This window comes from Triticum urartu, chromosome 7A (assembly GCF_056163025.1).
Source record: "Triticum urartu cultivar PI428250 chromosome 7A, HENAU_Tu73, whole genome shotgun sequence".
NCBI classification, from domain to species: domain Eukaryota; kingdom Viridiplantae; phylum Streptophyta; class Magnoliopsida; order Poales; family Poaceae; genus Triticum; species Triticum urartu.
The window spans coordinates 95,603,658-95,625,506 of record NC_141879.1 but is presented as its reverse complement, the minus strand read 5'-3'; the positions used below and the strand labels follow the sequence as shown (position 1 = coordinate 95,625,506).

Genomic DNA, 21,849 nt, shown 5'->3' with positions numbered 1-21,849 from the left:
TTTGTTGTATCGACTGATACAACCTACACTATCTTAGGCCAACTCCACCGCACGACCCCAAACGGACGTCCGCTTTGTCCGGATTTTGTCCGTTTGGGATGGCAATGGGTAGAAAAACGGACATGCACGTTAAAAGGATCGATATGGTTGACTAGAGGCGGGGTGAATAGGAAACTAACAATTTTTAGCTTTTCTTTAACAATTTAAACTTTGCATCAAAGTAGGTTGTCCAGATATGCAACTAGGTGAGCAACCTATATGATGCAACAAGGATAGGAACACAAGCAAGCAAGATATATGAAACAAATAAGCTTGCAGAAGTAAAGGCACGAGATAACCAAGAGTGAAGACGGTGGAGACGAGGATGTGTTGCCAAAGTTCCTTCCCTTTGAGAGGAAGTACGTCTCCGTTGGAGCGGTGTGGAGGCACAATGCTCCCCAAGAAGCCACTAGGGCCACCGTATTCTCCTCACGCCCTCACACAATGCGAGATGTCGTGATTCCACTATTGGTGCCCTTGGAGGCGGCGACTGAGCCTTTACAAACTAGGTTGGGGCAATCTCCACAACTCAATTGGAGGCTCCCAACGACACCACGAAGCTTCACCACAATGGACTATGACTTCGCGGTGACCTCAACCGTCTAGGATACTCAAACACCCAAGAGTAATAAGAACCGCAAGGGATTAGTGGGGGGAATCAAATATCTCTTGGTGGAAGTGTAGATCGAGGCCTTCTCAACCACTCCCGAGCAAATCAACAAGTTTGGTCGGCTAGGGAAGGAGATCGGACGAAAATGGAGCTTAGAGCAATAATGGAGCTTGGGGGTAGAAGAGGTGAGTCAACGGGGAAGAAGGGGACCCCTTATATAGTGTGGGAAAAGGATCCAACCGTTACCCACCAACCAGCCCGCGGCCAGTGGTACTACCGCGCCTGGCCAGCGGTACTACCGCAAGGCCGCGCGGTACTACTGCTTGCAACCAAGCGGTACTACCGCACGGCTGTGCGGTACTACCGTACCGACCCACGGTACTGCCGCAACCCCAGCAACAGAAAAGATAAACAGACGCACAGGAGCTGGGGGCGGTACTTCCGCACGCGCGGTACTACCGCGCCCCCCATGTGGTACTACCGCAAGGCAAAAAAAACCCAGCCAGGGGGAAGGGAACTTCCGTGCCTACTTCCGCAAAGAAACGGAAGTAGCAAAAACCCGACACAGTAGTACTGCCGAGGGGCGGTACTACTGCCTGACTGCATAGCGCGGTACTACCGCTCGGCGAAAGCGGTACTACCGCGGTAGGTGCGGATGTAAAAAAATTACATCCGCCCCTACTACCACAAAGGGGCGGCACTAGCCTGGTGGGCAGCGGTAGTGCGGCTCCAGGGGAGCGGTACTACCGTGGGCACCTACGGTACTACCGCGCCACCGCGCGGTACTACCGCGGATGCCTACGGTAATACCGTTTTCCTGGGAGCAGTACTACCGCAACCAACCACAGCAGCCAGACAAGGGAGGCAAGAAACCGGAGGAAGCTCCAAGGAAAAAGGAGGGGACAAGAAGGAGACGTGTACGTGATGATTCCACCCGAACCTTTCCAACACGGACCCCCTCTTAATAGTACGGCTTTCCTACGACTCAAAACCACCAAAAAGAAACGTAGAAAAGACGCCGTCTTCTTCAGTCTTCGAGGGGCACCCAATCGTCTTGTGCCTAGCAATGAAGTGTCTGGAATACTCAAGGCACACGATTAGTCCGCAAATGCGTTGTCATCAATCACCAAAACACTTAGGGATAAATATGCCCTTACAATCTCCCCTTTTTGGTGGATTGATGACAATACGGGATTTGCACAAGGAAAATAAAAATAAGTAAATGCAAACCCCTTCCCTCTAGAATATAGACGGGCTCCCCCTAGATGTGTGCCACCTAGAAGAGTGCTTTGGACTGCATGGCACACGAATACTAGGATCAAAGCTCCCCCTATATTATAGAGACAAGGCATATCTATCACTAGACAAGATAGCACACACATAAGTTAACTACGATAGATAAAGTGCATATGTCTTACACCATATGAGGAAAGGTCTCGAAAGCACAAACCAAACAAGAGCAAACAAAGCAAACAAGCACAAACGAGGTCCAAAAGACAAAGCAAATAAACGCGCACCAAGCACGACACAACGCAAATCCCTACACTCTCTCCCCCTTTGGCATCGAGACGCCAAAAAGGCAGAGAGGACACCTACACACACGGGGTGGCTCAGGCAGAGAAGTCGTCCCACTGCTCCTCATGCTCCTCGTCAGACTCAGCGGCGGGGATAGTCTCCTCGAAGTCATCCTCTAAACTGGTCCACTTGTATCCCTGCTTTGACATCCAGGCATCCTCAGGTGTGATGACGTCCTCAGACCCGCCAGACACATCCTCTCCAAAGAGCCTCATAACCTTCTTGTCATGGCGGCGACTCTCCTTGTCAGCCACGTGAGCCCTGTACTGTCCCTTTGCCTGCATGCAGAAGAGAGTCTTCATCTTGTCCTTTAGCTTCTTGGCCCATGACGGCTCAGAGGAAGGAGTGGTGGACCTAGCAGCACGGTCCTCAGCAACAGTCTCAGCAGCAGCCTCCTCCTCACCAGCAGCCCTCCTAGCAGAAGAGGCCTCAGCACGGGTAGTGGTGTTGGCCCAGTTGGGCTTGACGCGGAGGCTGATGGACTCATGGCGAATCCAGTCTAGAGCAAGGAACTCATCACCCGGGTACATCTTCTCCCAAGTGGTGGAGAGCAGCAGAAACAGGTACGGTCCATAGATAGGTACCTTGCGAGTGAACACCGCAAACCGAAGCTCACACCACATGATGTGAGAGACATCAAGTGGCTGAGTCTGAGAAGAACGTGCCTCTGCACACAGGAGCAACATGTCTACTAGATATGCATGGACCTTGTCCTTGTCGCCAATGCGTGGGAACAGAGTGTTGCGGAAGATGCGATGCATGATATCCAGAAAGGAGTTTAACACCCAAGACTTGCCATTGGGGAGCACCTTCTCAACAAGGAAAGGCTGAAGCAGGTTCTTGTTGGTAGACTCAGAGTTGGCATGGGGGCGAACACCAATGGGGGTGTGAAGCCCGTCATCAGGAATGTGCAACAGATCCATGAACTCTTTCCATGTAGCAGACAGCTGACGGCCGTTGGTCATCCAGGTCATCCTCCGCTCCTCCCCGGGATGAAAGTACACTGAGGCAAAGGACTGACAGATGAGCTCAGGGTCATAGTCATGGTGAAAAGAGATCACCGGCTCAATAGCAAACTGCTCCACCAAGTCCAGAGCCTCTCCAAAATAGTCACGAAACTTGTCCTTCCGCATGTGATGCATGTCTATCCACTTGACATCCACGAAGGTATTCTGCTTGCTCTTGATCACATCCAGATAGATGAGAACCTGTTGCTTGTTCCAAAACATCTCGGTGCCTCTGAGCATAGCCTGAGGAGTCACATAGGGATTGATCCTCCGGCGTTCGACATACTTAGAGACAGAAATCTCGTCCATGCCCTTAGCAGGTTCCTTTTACTTGCTGGCAGTGGTCTTGACATTGCGCTTGGGGGCATTGGAGCCCTCTGGGGCTTCATCTTGGGGGTTGTGCAGACGCTTGGAGCCAGTGTCACGACTGGGATTGGAACGGCGAGAGCCACCACCTGAGACACAAGAACGCAAAACACCCACAACAGCCAAGAGGGATTAATGCAAAGACCACAACAAAGCAAGAGAAACAAGCAGAAAGCACACATGATAAATGCCTAGAGAGAGAAACAATAAACGAGGAAGCCAAATTATGGATCCAGGAAGGCTACATCAGAAGGAAGAGTAGGTGTTGCTATGCCGTTGGCTGGGACTGAGACAGAGAGAGGGGAGCATAGCCCCTATGATCCCGGTAAAGAGTTCCAACTAAGCTCTTCTCAGGTTCTTTCTTTCTCTTCCATTCTTATGTTTATATATTAAAGTGTAGTTTTCTTACTATAATATAATAATATTAATCTAATATGCCCATTGGTGTTCCAAAAGTACCTTACCGGATTCCCGGAGATGAAGAAGCGACTTGGGTTGACTTATACAATGTTATGTATCGAGAAAGGACACTTTTTTTAGTTCACTGCCCTATACATAGAAAGAAGTGCTTTTCCACCGGTATCAACATTCTATCTGGAATCAGTAGCGATAATTGTTGTATTGTGAGCCAGCCCCACCCACGGGTGAAATTGTACAGCTCCCTATCTCGTTGAAAGCCCCTTTGCTTACGGAAGATAATTGTTGTACTGCCAAGTGCTGCGAAGCTAAGATAGTAGTACTCCTCTTAGACGTGGTAGTACCGTGCAAGGTCACGGTAGTACCGGATCTAGGAGCGGTAGTATGACCTTAGCGCCTCGGCTAGCGCGGTAGTAACGCGTCTGTTGAGCGGTAGTACCGCACGAGCTAGTACGGTAGTACCGCACCTGACGGGCGGTAGTACCGCACATCAGACACGGTAGTACCGCACCGCGTCAGATCTGAACAGGTTCAAATCTGAGAAAAGCCCGCGAAACCACGGCGGTACTACGGTTGGACAAAGCTACCACAAGACAGCATATCAAGTATGATTCCTACGCATCACGACTCTCCTACATCCTGCTCTTGCATAGATTTGGCCTAAAATCTCAAGAACAAGTTTCTCCCCAAAAACCTAGAAGCAAGAGAACAGCCAAGAAAAAGAGGGATTTGGGGAAAAACCTTGGTCCATGGAAAGAGGAAGTGGTGGGGAACGATCCCACCGGCCGGAATCCGAGGAGAGTGGCCGGAGACGGAGATCCGGCAAGGGCCTCCAGCGTCGTTCTTGAGCGAGAGAGAGAGAGACGTGGGGAGAGAGACAAATGAATGGGTATGGGGAGTTGGAACTCCCCTGCCCGAGTCATAACCCTCACGCTCCCTCGACAACGCGGTAGTACTGTGCCCCGACACGGTAGTACCGCCCGGCGCGGTACTTCCGAAGTACCGCACCTGAGCGGTAGTACCGTATTGTGGCGCGGTAGTACCGTGCCTCCTAAAGCGGTAGTACTGTGGCCAGACGCGGTAGTACCGTGAGCCCAAGAAGATGCATGTTTCGAGCACACGAAAAACTGGATCTTTGCACAAACACTCCGAGCCAACATGACACCCCAAGACCACGCAACACACAAAGCCAGAAAGGCACACGACAAACGAAACAACCACGAGACACCACCTCTCCAAAGAGAGGGCGGTGGCCGTAGCCACCTATGTTTGAGTCAATTGGTATGGCACCGCGAAGAATTATCCTTGGGTCCATGACCAAAACTCGTCTTTGAAGCACAAGTACCATCAAACATGGCTAATGTGAAAGACTTGATCAATTTATGCATAATGGGGGGAGGGAGAGTTCATTGAGAGAACATCACTCCCCCTATGTCCATGCCTACATCTAAATAGGACAACACGTTGAGTATGGTGGGGTGTGCAAGGGTTCAAGCAACATTGCTCGAATCAATGATATTTAGCTCATGCCTTAACTCGTGAAATCTTGCTTTATCCAAGGGCTTCGTGAAGATATCTGCAAGGTTATCATGAGTGTTGACATAGTTGAGCTCGATCTCTCCTCGCCTAATGTGATCCCGGATGAAGTGATACCGAATCTCAATATGCTTCATCTTGAAGTGTTGCACCGGGTTGAGAGAGATCTTGATGGCACTTTCATTGTCACACCAAAGAGGCACTTTGTCACAAATGACACCGTAATCCTTTAAAGTTTGCCTCATCCATAAGAGTAGTGCACAACAACTACCGGCCGCCACATACTCCGCTTCAGTGGACGAGAGAGACACACAACTTTGCTTTTTGGAAGACCAACTTACCAAAGAGCAACCAAGAAATTGGCACCCTCCGGAAGTGGACTTCCTATCCACTTTGTCTCCCGCCCAAACGGAATCCGAATACCCTACAAGCTTGAAGTTTGCTCCTCTTGGGTACCATAGGCCAAAGTTTGGGGTATGAGCTAAATATCGAAAGATTCGTTTGACCGCCACATAGTGACTTTCCTTAGGTGCGGCTTGAAAACGTGCACAAATTTCCATACTCAACATGATATCCGGTCTAGATGCACAAAGGTAAAGCAAGGAACCTATCATGGAGCGATATACCTTTTGATCCACTGCTTTACCATTGGGATCTATGTCAAGTTGGCACTTGGTGGGCATGGGATTGGAAGCCGGCTTGACATCACTTAGCTTGAATCTTTTGAGCATGTCTTGAGTATATTTGGCTTGATTGATGAAGGTTCCTTCTCTTCTTTTCTTCACTTCGAACCCTAGAAAGAACTTCAACTCTCCCATGGAAGACATCTCGAACTTTGAGGTCATGAGAGCGGCAAATTCCTCATTGAAAGCTTTGTTAGGGGAACCAAAGATAATATAATCAACATATAATTGGCACACAAACAACTCCCCTTTGACCTTCTTAGTAAAAAGAGTGGGGTCGATTAGCCCAACTTCAAAACCACGGTCTTGTAACAACTCGGTAAGGTGGTCATACCACGCACGTGGGGCTTGTTTAAGGCCATAGAGTGCCTTATCGAGTTGATACACATGATCGGGAAAGTAGGGATCCTCAAACCCGGGGGGTTGCTTGACATAAACCAATTCATTAATGGGACCATTAAGAAAAGCACTCTTCACATCCATTTTTTGTAACTTAAAGTTATGATGAGAAGCAAAGGCAATCAACATGCGAATAGATTCAAGACGAGCAACGGGAGCAAAGGATTCACCGTAGTCGATACCCTCGACTTGGGAGTAGCCTTGTGCTACCAAACAATCCTTGTTGCGATTGATAATCCCATGGGCATCTTGCTTGTTTTTAAATATCCACTTGGTTCCGATGACATTGTGGTTCCCCGTCGGTCTTGGCACCAATCTCCACACTTTGTTGCGCTCGAAGTTGTTGAGTTCTTCATGCATGGCATTGAGCCAATCCAGATCTTCTAGCGCCTCATAGACCTTGTCGGGTTCCACACAAGAGACAAACGCATGATGCTCACAATAATTTGCTAATTGTCTACGAGTGCTTACCCCCTTTCGTAAGCTTCCAAGCACATTCGTCATGAGATGATCCTTGGTGGAGACCTTGGAAGCAACCTTGGCGGCACGGCGCTCTAATTCCTCCTCGGGGGTGATACGAGGAGTGGTCACTTGATCATCTTGAGCGTCGTCTTGAGCTTGTTCTTGTTCTTGAACTTGCTCGGAGGAGAGAACTTGACCTTGGGCATCACTTGATGGGTCAACACCGTCTTGAGCGTGATCTTGCCCTTGGTCATGTTCTTGAGGATGAGGGCCTTCATGTTGTCCTTCGGAAGCGTGTGGGCCTTGGGTTGGTGATGGCTCCGCTTGAGTGGAGCTTTGTCCTTCTCCTTCGGCCACAAGGGGTTCCTCAATGCGTAGGATAAAGCCAACACCCATTCTTATTATGGCTTGGGGAGGAATTTCATCACCTACATCACAAGTGCCACTTTGCTCCACTTGGGAGTCGTTATTCTCATCAAACTCCACGTTACACGTCTCCTCAATAAGTCCCGTGGATTTATTGAGGACACGGTAAGCATGAGAGTTTGTAGCATAACCAACAAATATGCCCTCATAAGCTCTAGCCTCAAATTTAGACAACCGAACACCTTTCTTGAGAATGAAACACTTACACCCAAACACCCGGAAGTACTTGAGGTTGGGCTTGTTATCGGTGAGTATCTCATATGGAGTCTTGTTCAAGCCCTTGCGGAGGTAGAGCCGATTGGATGCATGACACGCGGTGTTGATGGCTTCGGCCCAAAAGTTGTACGGAGACTTGAACTCCGCCATCATGGTCCTTGACGCATCCATCAACGTCCGGTTCTTCCTCTCCGCAACACCGTTTTGTTGAGGGGTGTAAGGTGCGGAATATTTATGCTTGATCCCCTCATCACTAATTAAGAAACTCATCCAAGGTGTAGTTCTTGAACTCGGTGTTGTTGTCACTTCTTATTGTCAAGATCTTTGCATTGTATTGACGTTGTGCTTCATTTGCAAAGTCAATGACGGTTTGTTGGGTCTCGCTCTTCCTCTTGAAGAAATACACCCACGTGTACCTTGAGTAGTCATCCACAATCACCAAGCAATACTTCCTACCTCCAAGACTATCGAAGGATGGAGGCCCAAAGAGATCCATGTGAAGGAGCTCCAAAGGCCTCTTTGAATAAATGATAGTCGTGGGAGGGTGAGCCTTCTCATGTAGCTTTCCTTTGATACAAGCATTGCAAGCACGATCTTTAGCAAAACTAACATTCGTTAGTCCACGGACATGGTCCCCCTTAAGGAGACTTTGCAAAGATCTCATATTGACGTGGGCTAAACGGCGATGCCAAAGCCATCCCACAACAACTTTAGCCATTAGGCACGTCGCGGTCTTAGTGGGTTGCTCCGAGAAGTTAATCACATATAGACCGTTCTCGACATGCCCAACAAAGGCTACTTTAAGAGTCTTGCTCCACAAGAGGGCCACGGTATCGATATCAAAGAAAGTGGCAAAGCCCATGATTGCAAGTTGACAAATGGAAAGTAAATTGTATGCAAGGGACTCAACAAGCATGACCTTCTCGATTGTGAGATCATGAGAGATGACCACCTTGCCAAGTCCCAATACCTTAGAAGATGAGGCGTCACCCCACTCGACATTGGTGGGCATAGATGGAACCTTGTGCACGTCCACCATCAAGTCCTTGCTTCCGGTCATATGATTTGTAGCTCCGCTATCGAGCAACCATGATCCCCCACCGGAAGAAAACACCTACAAGAGATCAATGCTTGGTTTTAGGTACCCATTTTGTAATGGGTCCTTTGATGTTAGTAACAAGGGTCTTTGGAACCCAAATAGACCATTCAATGTATTCATGAAGAGAACCAACAAATTTGGCATAAACATGCCCATCACTAGCACGACATAACACATAAGAAGGATTAAAATCGCCGGCTTTGTTGGGAGGGGTGGCATTGCCCTTCTTGACATTGCCGCCCTTTGCAATGTTCTTCTTCTTCTCCTCGGAGGCACTCTCTCCCTCCTTCACAAAGGTTTGCATGAGAGGAGGAGGTCGTTTGGTCTTGTCATTCTTCTTCTTGTTCTTGGAGTCGGGCACGTACCCAACCCCTTCCTTGGCCACAACTCCCTTTTGGTTGATCAAGAGATCGTTGAGGTTCTTCTTGCCTTGTATGCAAGTCACAAGACCTCTCTCAAGTTGCCCCTTTAGCTTAGCGTTCTCCTCAATGAGATGCACATGCTCACAACACGGGTTAGTAGCATTTGCATTATCAATTAACATCATACGAGGGAAAGTGGCTTTTTCCTTGGTTAGCTTTACTTGAAGTTGATCATGCGACTCTTTGAGGCTAGCATGAGCACCCTTCAAGACCTTGTGAGCCTTGTCAAGTAGATCAAACTCCTCTTTGAGTCTAGCAAAATCAACCTCAAGTTCAGCCTTCTCGGAGTTTAGCACATGAGAAACAATGAGGACATGATCATAATCTTTCTTTAACTTAGCATGATCAACGTTGTGTGACTCCTCAAGAGCCAAACGAAGACAACGCTCTTCCTCAAGAGCATTGGAAAGATCCGAAATCTCATCGGCATAGTCACGACTATGCCCTTCCATCTTAGTGATGGTGTTTTCGTGAGCCTCGATCATGTCATTGGCTTCACCAAGTTGTTCCAAGAGAGCAACAAAGTGCTTCTTGGATTTTCCCTTGAGTTTGCCCAAAAAGGCCTCAAACTCATTAGCCTCCACATTAGCTTCCTCAAGTTCATTAATGCTATCCGTCGGAGAAGGATGATTAATGATGGTAGTTTTGATGTTGAAGGTTACCTTGTTGGTGGCTTTAGCCATGAGGAACTTGGCGGTGATGCTCTCATTGGGTGAGTCGAAGAGAGACACCCGTGGAGTCGTCGCAATGGCAACGGAGGCCATGGCAACTGACTCATCACTTTCATCATCGTCATCATCCTCATTATACTCTTCTTGTACCACCAATGCCTTGGGAGGAGTCTTCTTGGTGAAGTTGCTCTTGTTGGGGAACGACTTGGCCTTGTCCTTTCGGATGAGCTTGCCACCATTGTCTTCCCTCTTCTCATACGGGCACTCCGCGACAAAATGACTCACGTTGCCACAATTGTAGCAAGTCCTTACACGTTGCTTGCCCTTCGTGCCACTTGAGTTGTTTTTGCTAAATTTTGGCCTCGAGTTTTTCTTGCAACAAAATTGCCTTGAAGCAAGTGCCATGTGTTCATGATACGCATACTTCGTATCTTCGGGGTTGCTCTCCTCTTCTTCCTCTTCTTCTTCTTCAATGGTGAGCTTGGCCTTCAAAGCAAGGTTAGGCTTCTTTGCCCTTTGAGAACGAAGCACCGCATTGTCGGCGGTCTTGTCCAAAATGTTCATGGCCACAAACTCATCCAACACTTCGCTTGAGGTCAAAGTGTGGAAGTCCGGTCTTTGACGAATGACGGAGGACATGGCCTTGTGATAGGGCATCATTGCCTTGAGGAATTTGCGCTTGATTCAATTGTCATCCGTGTCCTTGCTCCCATGATCTCGTAGTGAGACCGCGAGTTTGGTTACTCTCCGATAAAGCTCACGAGGTTCTTCATCTTCTTTCATTGCAAACTCATCGGCCTCATCTTGCACCACTTCATAGTTGGAGCATTGAATGCTTGCGCTTCCCCAGTAGAGAGAGATAACACAATGCCATGCATCTTTGGTCAAGGCGAAGGGACGAAGATGAGGTAGGTCTTCGGGTGGAATTGCATCTTGAATGATGAAGAGAGCATTCTCATTGAATTGATTGTCCGCGGCTTCTCGAGGAGTAAAGTTGCTTGGATCATGCGGATAGAAACCTTCTTCAATGATTCTCCAAAGGTTAGTGTTGACATGATTTAAATGGCGTTTAAAGCGGTAAACCCAAGAATCAAAGTCCTCATTTATCACAATCTTAGGCGGCGGACCGGCATGATTCAAATGAGTGGAAGGAACCGGTCCACCATAAACAAGTGGTGGTTCCACATGAGCAAAGATGCCGGTGCCATTTTTACCACTAGAAGAAGGAGCCTTTTCACTACTAGCTTCCCCCTTGTCGGGGATAGCATCCGTCACCTTGTCGGTGGGGTCACCCACTTTCAACGGTGCGGTGGATAGTTTAAGCCCCTCAAGAAATTTAGTAAACATGCTTTCAACTTCGGTCGTCATGGAGGTTTTCAATGTCTCCAAGGCCACATTGAACTCCTCATGAGAGACCGAGGTTCCCCCATCGCCCGTAGACGAGGTCGGATTCACACCGGAGTGTTCCTCCACACCGTCTACGGTATCAACCATACTCTTTGGACGGTAAAGTCCTTAATAAAGAGACGAGGCTCTGATACCAATTGAAAGGATCGATATGGTTGACTAGAGGCACTGGTAGAAAAAGGGCCTATAGTCCCGGTTCGTAAGGGCCTTTAGTCCCGGTTCCGGAACCGGGACTAAAGTGTCGATACTAATACCTCCCCCCTTTAGTCCCGGTTCAATCCAGAACCGGGACTAAAGGCCCTCCACGTGGGCAGTGCGCAGAGCCCAGTCAAGAGACCCTTTGGTTCCGGTTGGTGGCACCAACCGGGACCAATAGGCATCCACGTGTCAGCATTTCTATGGCTGGGGTTTTTGTTTTTTTTTTGAAAGGGGGGGGGTTGGGGGTTTGGGGGGGTTAATTTAGGTGTTTCATATATTGTGTTAGCTAGCTATAATTAATAGAGAGAAGTGTCCTCTCTTATGTCCGTGCTTGGTCGACGCTACGTACTATACATACGTATAGAGAGGACTAGACACGCTGGCTAGCTAGTAAGCAAACCAAGGAAACAGAAGATCATCATGAACATATATGCATACAGAGAGAAGTGATATCGACCACCTCTCCTTCTCCGAGAGATTGGTCGAACAACAAGTTCTCGTATATCTATCTGACACTACCGGCTACATATATACAATAATTATCTCTTACAAATATAATCATACGGACCCAGGGTCCACATAGAATTCTCCGTCTTCAGGGATCACGTGGTCAAGAAAGAATGCCGCCAATTCCTCTTGAATTGCTCGCATGCGAGCTGGTGCTAGGAGTTCATCCCGCTTCCGAAACATCTAATTTGAAGAAGGGGGTCAATACATATATATATATATATGAATGAATGAAACTCAACACAAATGATGGTAATAAAATAAAATTGTGAATGTTGTTATTTACGTACTTCATATTGTTCGTTAGAGTACCCGCCCCGCTCACAGGTCGTGTGGCGGATGGACTCGCAGATGTAGTATCCACAGAAATCATTCCATTGTTCCTGCCACAACCACTTTACAAGAAATAGAGGTCAATCAAACTAATAAGCAAGAATGCTAAATGGTATTGATGAAACTAGAGCTTGAATCACTAGGAGATGCGCGGAACATGCTACTATAGTACTTACTTTCAGGTGTCTAAATTCCAGCTCCTTCGGCAGTCCCGAAACTGTTTTGGTGAATTTTCTCCAAACCCTGCCGGACAAAGAAAACAATTACTTGATATTAGGAAATGAACAAAGTTGCTGATATGGTGGATAATGATCGATTTAACTTACTTCTGGAGTATTTGAGTCATGTCTGCATAGTCCTGGGGATCTTTTCGTTTAGAGTCTAAGACGGTTACTACTCCCTGCTCAAGCTTAATCTCTAGGAGAATATAGTGGAAACTGCACACACATGCATAACTCATAAATTACATTACTATAACCTTGACTAATATATAAGGGAAACCGAATACGCACAAGACAGTAACACTCACCTGAAGTTGTAAGGAAAGAGTATTATATCTTTGTTTTGATTTATTACGAACGATCGTAGCAAGTTGGCTTCGGTAGCTGCGGCATGAAGTTTAACCTCAGTTGCATCTATGAGATATGTGTTAATGAACCCAATATCACCGACTTGTCTTTTCTTCAATTCGGCGATCTTCAATCTGCATAATATAGTGAGGATGATTATAAATACATGCAAATGAAAGAGCTAAGCTATATAGAGAAACTTAATGACAGAAGTAGTACAACTTACAGACAGTAGCAGGCGACCGTTGTTTTATCGAGGGCCAATTGATTGAAAAACTGATAGAACTCCTCAAATGGAACAGGCAACAGATCAATTCCAACGAGGTCATGCTCCTTTTTAACTTTCACATACAAAGTACTCCTCCCCCCAGAGTCTCTGCAGATTTTCAAGTACCAATCATGCAATCTTCGCATCATCGTTGATAGAGATCTTTCATCTTTGACGAGAGGCTTCCCGTACTTGTATCTTTGTATCTGCACGTCCATGGGTTCATAATGTACTTCGTCGGGCAGGTAATCTGCAAGATTGCTATAACCGGGCACCATCCTCGGATCATTAGCGACGTTGTGGCTAGGCACCTTGAGCGGGGGCCACGATTGCTTGGCTTGTTCGCCGAGCTGGGCAATTTGTTTCCCAGCTCGTCGTTCTTTCAGCCTTTGATCACTGACAGTACTTCCCGATCGCTCCGCTTCGGCAAATTCCTTTCCAATAATGCGGTCATAGTTTCCTTTCGGCGGATCAGACTTCGGTGGTTTTGTCAGGGCAGCCAGAGTGCGCTTCACTTTCACCCGATCTACCTTCTCCTCCGGAGGTGGATGTTTCTTTGCTTTCACCCCTTCAAAGAATTTCTTCACTTCTTCTCGCGCGATCTCGGTGTTCTCCTCCTGGGTCCTCTCGTATGGTAACTTCTCTGGAGTCTTCAGAGAAGGACCGAATCTGTATGTCCTCCCGCCTCTGGTTGTACTGCTAGACGCCGACCGAGCAGACGTAGCGGTTGTCTTCTTTACTTGCTTAAGAGGCGGAGGAGAAGGACTACGACGCACCGGAGCAGCTGGAGCGGCGGCAGGTCTCTTCTGCCCTTGCTGACGAGGCGGAGAAGGAGGAGGCTAGCTGCTCGGGCGCGTCGGCGCAGGCGGAGGAGGCGGAGTGCCGCCACGCGCCGGAGAAGGAGCCGGCCGAGGGCCCTGATCGTCACTCGCCGGAGGAGGAGGCGGTGGAGGCGGAGTGCCCTGACTCGCCGGAGGAGGAGGAGGAGGCGGTGGCGTCCAGTTCGGAAGGTTGATGAGCTCCTTCCGCCATAGGCATGGAGTCTTCAGAGCAGACCCCAGCCGAGTCTCCCCTTCACCGGTAGGGTGGTCAAGCTGGAGGTCCTCAAATCCCTCCGTTATCTCATCCACCATCACCCTAGCATATCCTTCTGGAATCGGCCGGCAGTGAAAAGTTGCGCCGGGTTCCGTAGGATAAACAGAGCCAACAGCTGCCTTGACCTTCAAATTCATCCATTGCATCATAAGGTGGCAATTTTGAGACTCCATTATAGCATCCACGGGATAGCTGGCAGGAGCCGTCAAGGCATGCTCCGGCTGAAGCAGCTCGGTCGAAGCCACGCTGCTTCTGCGCTGAGATGGCGGGGTAGCTTCGGGGGAGGCTTCGGCAGTACGTTTGCTGCGATTTGCTTCTCGTTCCTCTATCGCGTCTACCCTTGCTTGCAGCGCCTGCATTTGGTTCTGCTGCACTTTTTTCCTCCTCTCATGGGATTTGTAAACGCCTGCGTCCGGAAACCCAACCTTCCACGGAATGGAGCCTGGCGTGCCTCGTGTCCGTCCAGGGTGCTCAGGATTCCCGAGGGCCATTGTGAGCTCGTCGTTCTCTCTGTCTGGAAAGAACGTCCCTTCCTGCGCTGCTTCAATATACTGCTTAAGCTTACTGACTGGTATGTCCATTTGATCGTTTGTCCAAATGCACTTCCCTGTTACAGGGTCCAGGGTTCCGCCAGCCCCGAAGAACCAAGTCCGGCAATGGTCTGGCCAGTTAATTGTCTCTGGTTCGATCCCTTTATGAACCAGATCATTCTCAGTCTTGGACCACTTAGGCCGGGCTACGAGGTAGCCACCTGACCCCGTGCGATGGTGAAGCTTCTTCTTCGCAGCATTTTGCTTGTTTGTCGCCGACATCTTCTGACTCTTTTCCGATGTCTTGTGGGCCACAAATGCGGGCCAGTGATCTCTGATCTTCTCATATCTGCCCTTGAATTCTGGTGTCTCATTATTTTCGACAAACTTATTCAGCTCTTTCTTCCACCTCCTGAATAGTTCTGCCATCCTCTTCAGGGCAAAAGACTTGATTAATTTCTCTTTAACTGGGTTCTCTGGATTATCCTTAGGCGGTAGGGTGAAATTTGACTTCAGCTCAGTCCAAAGATCATTTTTCTGCATATCATTGACATAAGAGACCTCAGGGTCTTCTGTAGCCGGCTTAAACCATTGCTGGATGCTTATCGGGATCTTGTCCCTAACCAGAACCCCGCACTGAGCAACAAATGCGCTCTTTGTCCGGAGGGGTTCAATAGGTTGGCCGTCGGGCGCGATTGCTATGATCTCAAACTTTTCATCCGAGCTCAACTTTTTCTTCGGGCCTCGTCTCTTTACCGAAGTTGTGCTCGATCCGGAGGGCTAGAAAAAAGAACAAAGACTTAATTAATATGTGTACATACCAAAACAATGAATGCATCAATCAGCTAGTCAGCATAGGCTTAACTAATATATATACCTGGCCGGACTCGGTTCGGTCACCGGAGCCGTCATCACGGTCTCCTTGCACCGGCATTGGGTCACCGGAGCCGTCCTCATGTTCTTCTTGCACCGGCATTAGGTCACCGTAGCCAGCTTGTTCACCCTCTCCTTCCAGACCATCGGTTTCGTTGAGAAACAACGAGATGTCATCACTTCCTTCTGCGATTATGTCCCTCAACAATGCTTCTTTTGTTGCTTCGTCTAGGGCGGTGTCCATAGTTTCTAAAAATATTTACAACATGGCAATTATTATTCAAACATGACAGATGGATATATTAGTGCCAAACGTAGAACTAGCTACCTAATCATAGTAAGCTATCGGGAGGGGGTATATATATCGACAACGATGACACTACATCTATGTCCCTCGACGACCCTCGTTCCCGATAGAAAAAAGAGGAAGAAGAAGAAAAAAAAGAGGAGAAGAAAGAATAGAGGAGAAGAACCCTCGAACCCTCGACTCCTAGACGACCCTCTTCTTCCTCTCATGTTCGAGAGGATCGCCGAGGGGTCGGGAGGTTGCCTAGTGTCAAAGGATTCAACAAAACCATGTCTTCATCATTAGGCGAAAGTAACATGTGCATGATGGTACGACGCTCTTCAAAGTTGTTCTGGAACGGAGTCCCAGATAGGATAATTCGCTTTTTGGTACAAAGTTCAGCAAGACCCTTCCGAATATCGCTATTTGGAAGGCCTTTGCTGAATTCGTACCAAAAGGCGGATTATTCTATCCGGGACTCCATTCCAAAACAACTTTGCAGAACTTCGTACCAACATGCCCTGGTTACTTCCGGCTAATGATGAAGGCATGGATTTCTTCAATACTTTGACACTAGGAAACCTCTCTCGACCCCTCGGCGATCCTCGACCCCTCGAACCCTCGACGACCCTCGAACCCTCGATCCCTAGACGACCCTCTTCTTCCTCTCATGTTCGAGAGGATCGCCGAGGGGTCGGGAGGTTGCCTAGTGTCAAAGGATACAACAAAACCATGTCTTCATCATTAGGCGAAAGCAACATGTGCATGATGGTACGAAGCTCTTCAAAGTTGTTCTGGAACGGAGTCCCAGATAGGATAATTCGCTTTTTGGTACAAAGTTCAGCAAGAGCCTTCCGAATATCGCTATTTGGAAGGCCTTTGCTGAATTCGTACCAAAAGGCGGATTATTCTATCCGGGACTCCATTCCAGAACAACTTTGCAGAACTTCGTACCAACATGCCCTGGTTACTTCCGGCTAATGACGAAGGCATGGATTTCTTCAATACTTTGACACTAGGAAACCTCTCTCGACCCCTCGGCGATCCTCGACCCCTCGAACCCTCGACGACCCTGGAACCCTTGACCCCTAGACGACCCTGCTGGAACCCTCGACCCTATAGGAAAAAAAAGAAGAAAAAAAAGAGGAGAAGAAGAAAGGAATAGTGGAGAAGAAGAGAAAATAGAATATATTCTATTTTCTCTTCTTCTCCACTGTTCCTTTCTTCTTCTCCTCTTCTTTTTCTTCTTTTTTCTTCTTCTTATTTATTTCTCCTCTTCTTTTCGGTAGAGGAAACCCTAAATAGCTAGCAAGTATCGTGGGTGTGAGATACATGTGGCCTTCGGTGTCGGACACTACATCCACGTCCCACAAGTGACGTGGGCGTCGAAGCCCGCGCCACTTGTGGGATGTGGATGTAGTGTCCGACACCGACGGTACATGTATCTCACATCAACGATACTTTCTATTTAGGGTTTCTCCTCTACCGCTCGGCGACCCTCTCGACGACCCTCGTTCCCGATAAAATAAAGAGGAAGAAGAAGAAGAAAAAAGAAGAGAAGAAAGAATAGAGGAGAAGACTTCCTCTTCTTCCTCTCCTCTTCTTCTCCCTCTTCTTCCCCTTCTTCCTCGCCTCTCTCATGAATGTCCAACGTTCTCGACCCCCCGCATGTGTCGAAGAAAAAAAAGAAGAAAAAAAATAGGAGAAGAAAAAAGGAATAGAGGAGAAAAGAGAAAATAGAATATATATTCTATTTTTCTCTTCTTCTCCTCTATTCCTTTCTTCTTCTCCTCTTCTTTTTCTTCTTTTTTCTTCTTCTTATTTATTTCTCCTCGTCTTCCTCTCCCCTCTCGGTGACCCTAGACCCCCTCTCGACCCTCGACCCCTAGGCGACCGTCGACCCCTCTCTTTTTTTTCTTCCTCTTCTTTTTTATCCTATTCTTCCTCTACCGCTCGGCGACCCTCGACGACCCTCGTTCCCGATAAAAAAAAGAGGAAGAAGAAGAAAAAAAAGAGGAGAAGAAGAAAGAATAGAGGAGATCTTCTCCTCTATTCTTTCTTCTCCTCTTTTTTCTTTCTTATTCCTCTTCTTTTTTTATCCTCTTCCTCCTCTCATGTTCGACGACCCTCGACCCCTCGGCGACCCTAGACCCCCTCTTCTTCTCCCTCTTCTTCCCCTTCTTCCCCGCCTCTCTCATGAATGTCCGACGTCCCCCCTCCCCCCCTCATCATCATCTATCATCCCCCCTCTCATGTTCGAACTTTTCTGAACATATATAGCCACACATACACATAGCCACATACACATACATAGCCACACATACATATAGAACTTTTCTGAACATATATATATATATATATAGCCACATTCATATAAACTTTTCTGAACATATATAGATGATTTTCTAAAAATGTAACTTTTGCATATATGAACAGGAGAGCAGCGGCGGCAATGGGTGGCATCGTCGGCGACGGGGATGGGAAAGGGGGAGCTCACTTGGGGCGGGCGGCGACGGGGAGAGGAGGCCAGCGACGAGAAGGAGGACGGCGGGCTCGGGGACGGCGTGTGCGGGGCTCGGGGACGGCGTGTGCGGGGCTCGGGGACGACGGGCTCGGGGTGGCACACGGCGATGGGGACGGCCGCGGGCTCGGGGCGGCACACGGCGACGGGGACGACGGGCTCGGGGTGGCACACGGCGATGGGGACGGCCGCGGGCTCGAGGCGGCACAAGGCGACGGGGACGATCGAGGAGGCAGGGCTCGGGGCAGGGCGCGCGGACGGCAGCGAGCTCGAGGCAGGGCGGCCGGCGACGGGCAGGAGGGCGCGACGACGACGACAGCGACAGGGCGCGGCGACGGCGATGGGGTAGGGCGCAGCAACGGCGACGGGGCAGGGCGCGGCGATGGCGACGAGGAGGACGAGCAGCCTGGCGGCATCGGCGATGGGGAATGGAGCAGTTGGCGAAAATTTCCAAAGTGTGGGCTTATATAGCAGAGCCTTTACTCCCGGTTCGTGGCAGCAACCGGGACCAAAGGTGGGCATTAGTCCCGGTTGGTGCCACGAACCGGGACCAAAGGCCAATTTTCAGCAGCCCAAAGGGCGGGAAGCGGCGGCCTTTGGTCCCGGTTGGTGGCACCAACCGGGACTAAAGGGGGGCATTGGTCACGGTTGGTGCCACGAACCGTGACCAATGCCCCCTTTAGTCCCGGTTGGAGCCACCAACCGGGACCAATGGCCTTGTGCTGCCCCGCGCCCAAAAGTTTAGTCCCACATCGCTAGCTGAAGGGCGCCGGCACTGGTTTATAAGCGCTGGTGTGCCTCCCCATTCGAGCTCCTCTCTAATGCAGGCTTTCGGGCCTAAACTTGCTACTGCCTATGGGCCTATTGGGCCTTCTGCGGGCCTGAATCCTGGCCCATGTAGGGTTTCTAGTCGTATTCAGGCCGTGGAGGCCCAGTAGGAGGCATTTTTTGGTTTTTTCTTTTTTATTTCTACATTTTTTTGGTTTTTTATTTTTTTATTTCTACTTAAAACTAAATACTTACAGTTTTTTAGTGATTTCTTTTTGCTTTTAGGTCACAAAAATTATAAACTTTCTGTTAGTGCCATTAGTTTTAAATTTTAAATAGTTTAAATTTGAATTTTTAAAAATTTGTGTGAATCACTAGTTTATGAATAACTTTACTATAAAAATAGAATTTTTTTTCTATTTATTTTTTATTTCTACTTAAAACTAAATACTTACAGTTTTTTAGTGATTTCCTTTTGCTTTTAGGTCACAAAAATTATAAACTTTCTGTTAGTGCCATTAGTTTTAAATTTTGAATAGTTTAAATTTGAATTTTTAAAAATTTGTGTGAATCACTAGTTTATGAATAACTTTACTATAAAAATAGAATTTTTTTTCTTCTTTGCTATTTATTTTTTATTTATACTTACAATTAAATACTTATAGTTTGATTTTAGGTCACAAAAATTATATTCTTTTTGCTATTGAAGAATATTATAGTTTTATTTTAGTTGATCATAACATAATATTTTAATTGATTGTTTTTATTTTCATAAAAGTTTTGTAGTTTATTCTGTTTGCTATTAATTCATTCTTTGAGCTAAATGACTCTGAAATTGGAAAGCATTTCAAAATGAACTCTGAAAAGGTTGAAAGTTGGCATGGTATCATCATTTCACCCACATAGCATATTCCAAAAAGTAGAGAGGGTTACAACAAAAACTTGATGCACTTCGTGTACAAAATGGACAATCACTTTCGAAGTATCAAAGTTTCGAACCATAAGACATGAAAGAATTTCAAATGAACTCTGAAAAAGTTGAAAGTTGGGATGGTATCATAATTTCATCCACATAGCATGTGCATGTACAAAACAGAAAATGGTAGCATGTTCGTCTGTTACAAATTTGGCATGGTATCATCATAATAGTTGCGGGAGAAAGTCTTCACTTTTTCTTCGCTTGTGTCATTTGCTTATTGCGCCGTAACCATGGATAATCTTCATTGTTTATCAGGATGCTTGGGTCAGCCTTGACATTAAAGGGAGGAATTTCATGAAACTTTTCATAATCTTCAGACATGTCTGTCTTGCCGTCCACTCCCAGGATGTCCCTTTTTCCTGAAAGAACTATGTGGCGTTTTGGCTCATCGTATGATGTATTCGCTTCCTTATCTTTTCTTTTTCTCGGTTTGGTAGACATGTCCTTCACATAGATAACATGTGCCACATCATTGGCTAGGACAAACGGTTCATCAGTGTACCCAAGATTTTTCAGATCCACTGTTGTCATTCCGTACTGTGTGTCTACCTGTAACCCGCCGCCTAACAGATTGACCCATTTGCACTTAAACAAAGGGACCTTAAAATCAGGTCTGTAGTCAAGTTCCCATATGTCCACTATGTAACCATAATATGTATCCTTTCTGCTCTCGGTTGCTGCATCAAAGCGGAAACCGCTGTTTTGGTTTGTGCTCTTTTGATCTTGGGCGATCGTGTAAAATGTATTCCCATTTATCTCATATCCCTTGTAAGTCAATACAGTCAAAGATGGTCCCCTGGACAACAAGTACAACTCATCACAAATAGTGTTGTCACCTCTGAGACGTGTTTCCAACCAACTGCTGGAAGTCCTGATGTGTTCACATGTAATCCAGTCGTCGCACTGCTCCGGGTGTTTGAAGCGCAGACTGTTCTTGTGTTCATCGACATACGGGGTCACCAAGGTAGAGTTCTGTAGAACTGTGTAGTGTGCTTGAGACTAAGAATATCCGTCCCTACATATTATTGAGTCTCTTCCAAGAGTGCCTTTCCAGTCAGTCTCCCCTCATACCACGATTTAGGGAGACCTATCTTGTTAAGGCCAGGAATGAAGTCAACACAAAACCCGATAACATCCTTTGTTTGATGGCCCATGGAGATGCTTCCTTCTGGCCTAGCGCGGTTACGGACATATTTCTTTAGGACTCCCATGAACCTCTCAAAGGGGAACATATTGTGTAGAAATAGGGGCCCCGGGATGACAATCTCATCGACTAGATGAACTAGGACGTGCGTCATGATATTGAAGAAGGATGGTGGGAACACCAGCTCGAAACTGACAAGACATTGCGCCACATCACTCCTTAGCCTTGGTACGATTACTGGATCAATCACCTTCTGAGAGATTGCATTGAGGAATGCACATAGCTTCACAATGGCTAATCGAACATTTTCCGGTAGAAGCCCCCTCAATGCAACCGGAAGCAGTTGCGTCATAATCACATGGCAGTCATGAGACTTTAGGTTCTGAAACTTTTTCTCTGGCATATTTATTATTCCCTTTATATTCGACGAGAAGCCAGTCGTG

General features: G+C 47.5%; 1 pseudogene; it reads right to left on the bottom strand.

Moving 5' to 3' along the window:
* Positions 1 to 21,849, bottom strand: part of LOC147958179 (uncharacterized) — a 54,898-nt pseudogene that overhangs the window by 26,095 nt on the left and 6,954 nt on the right.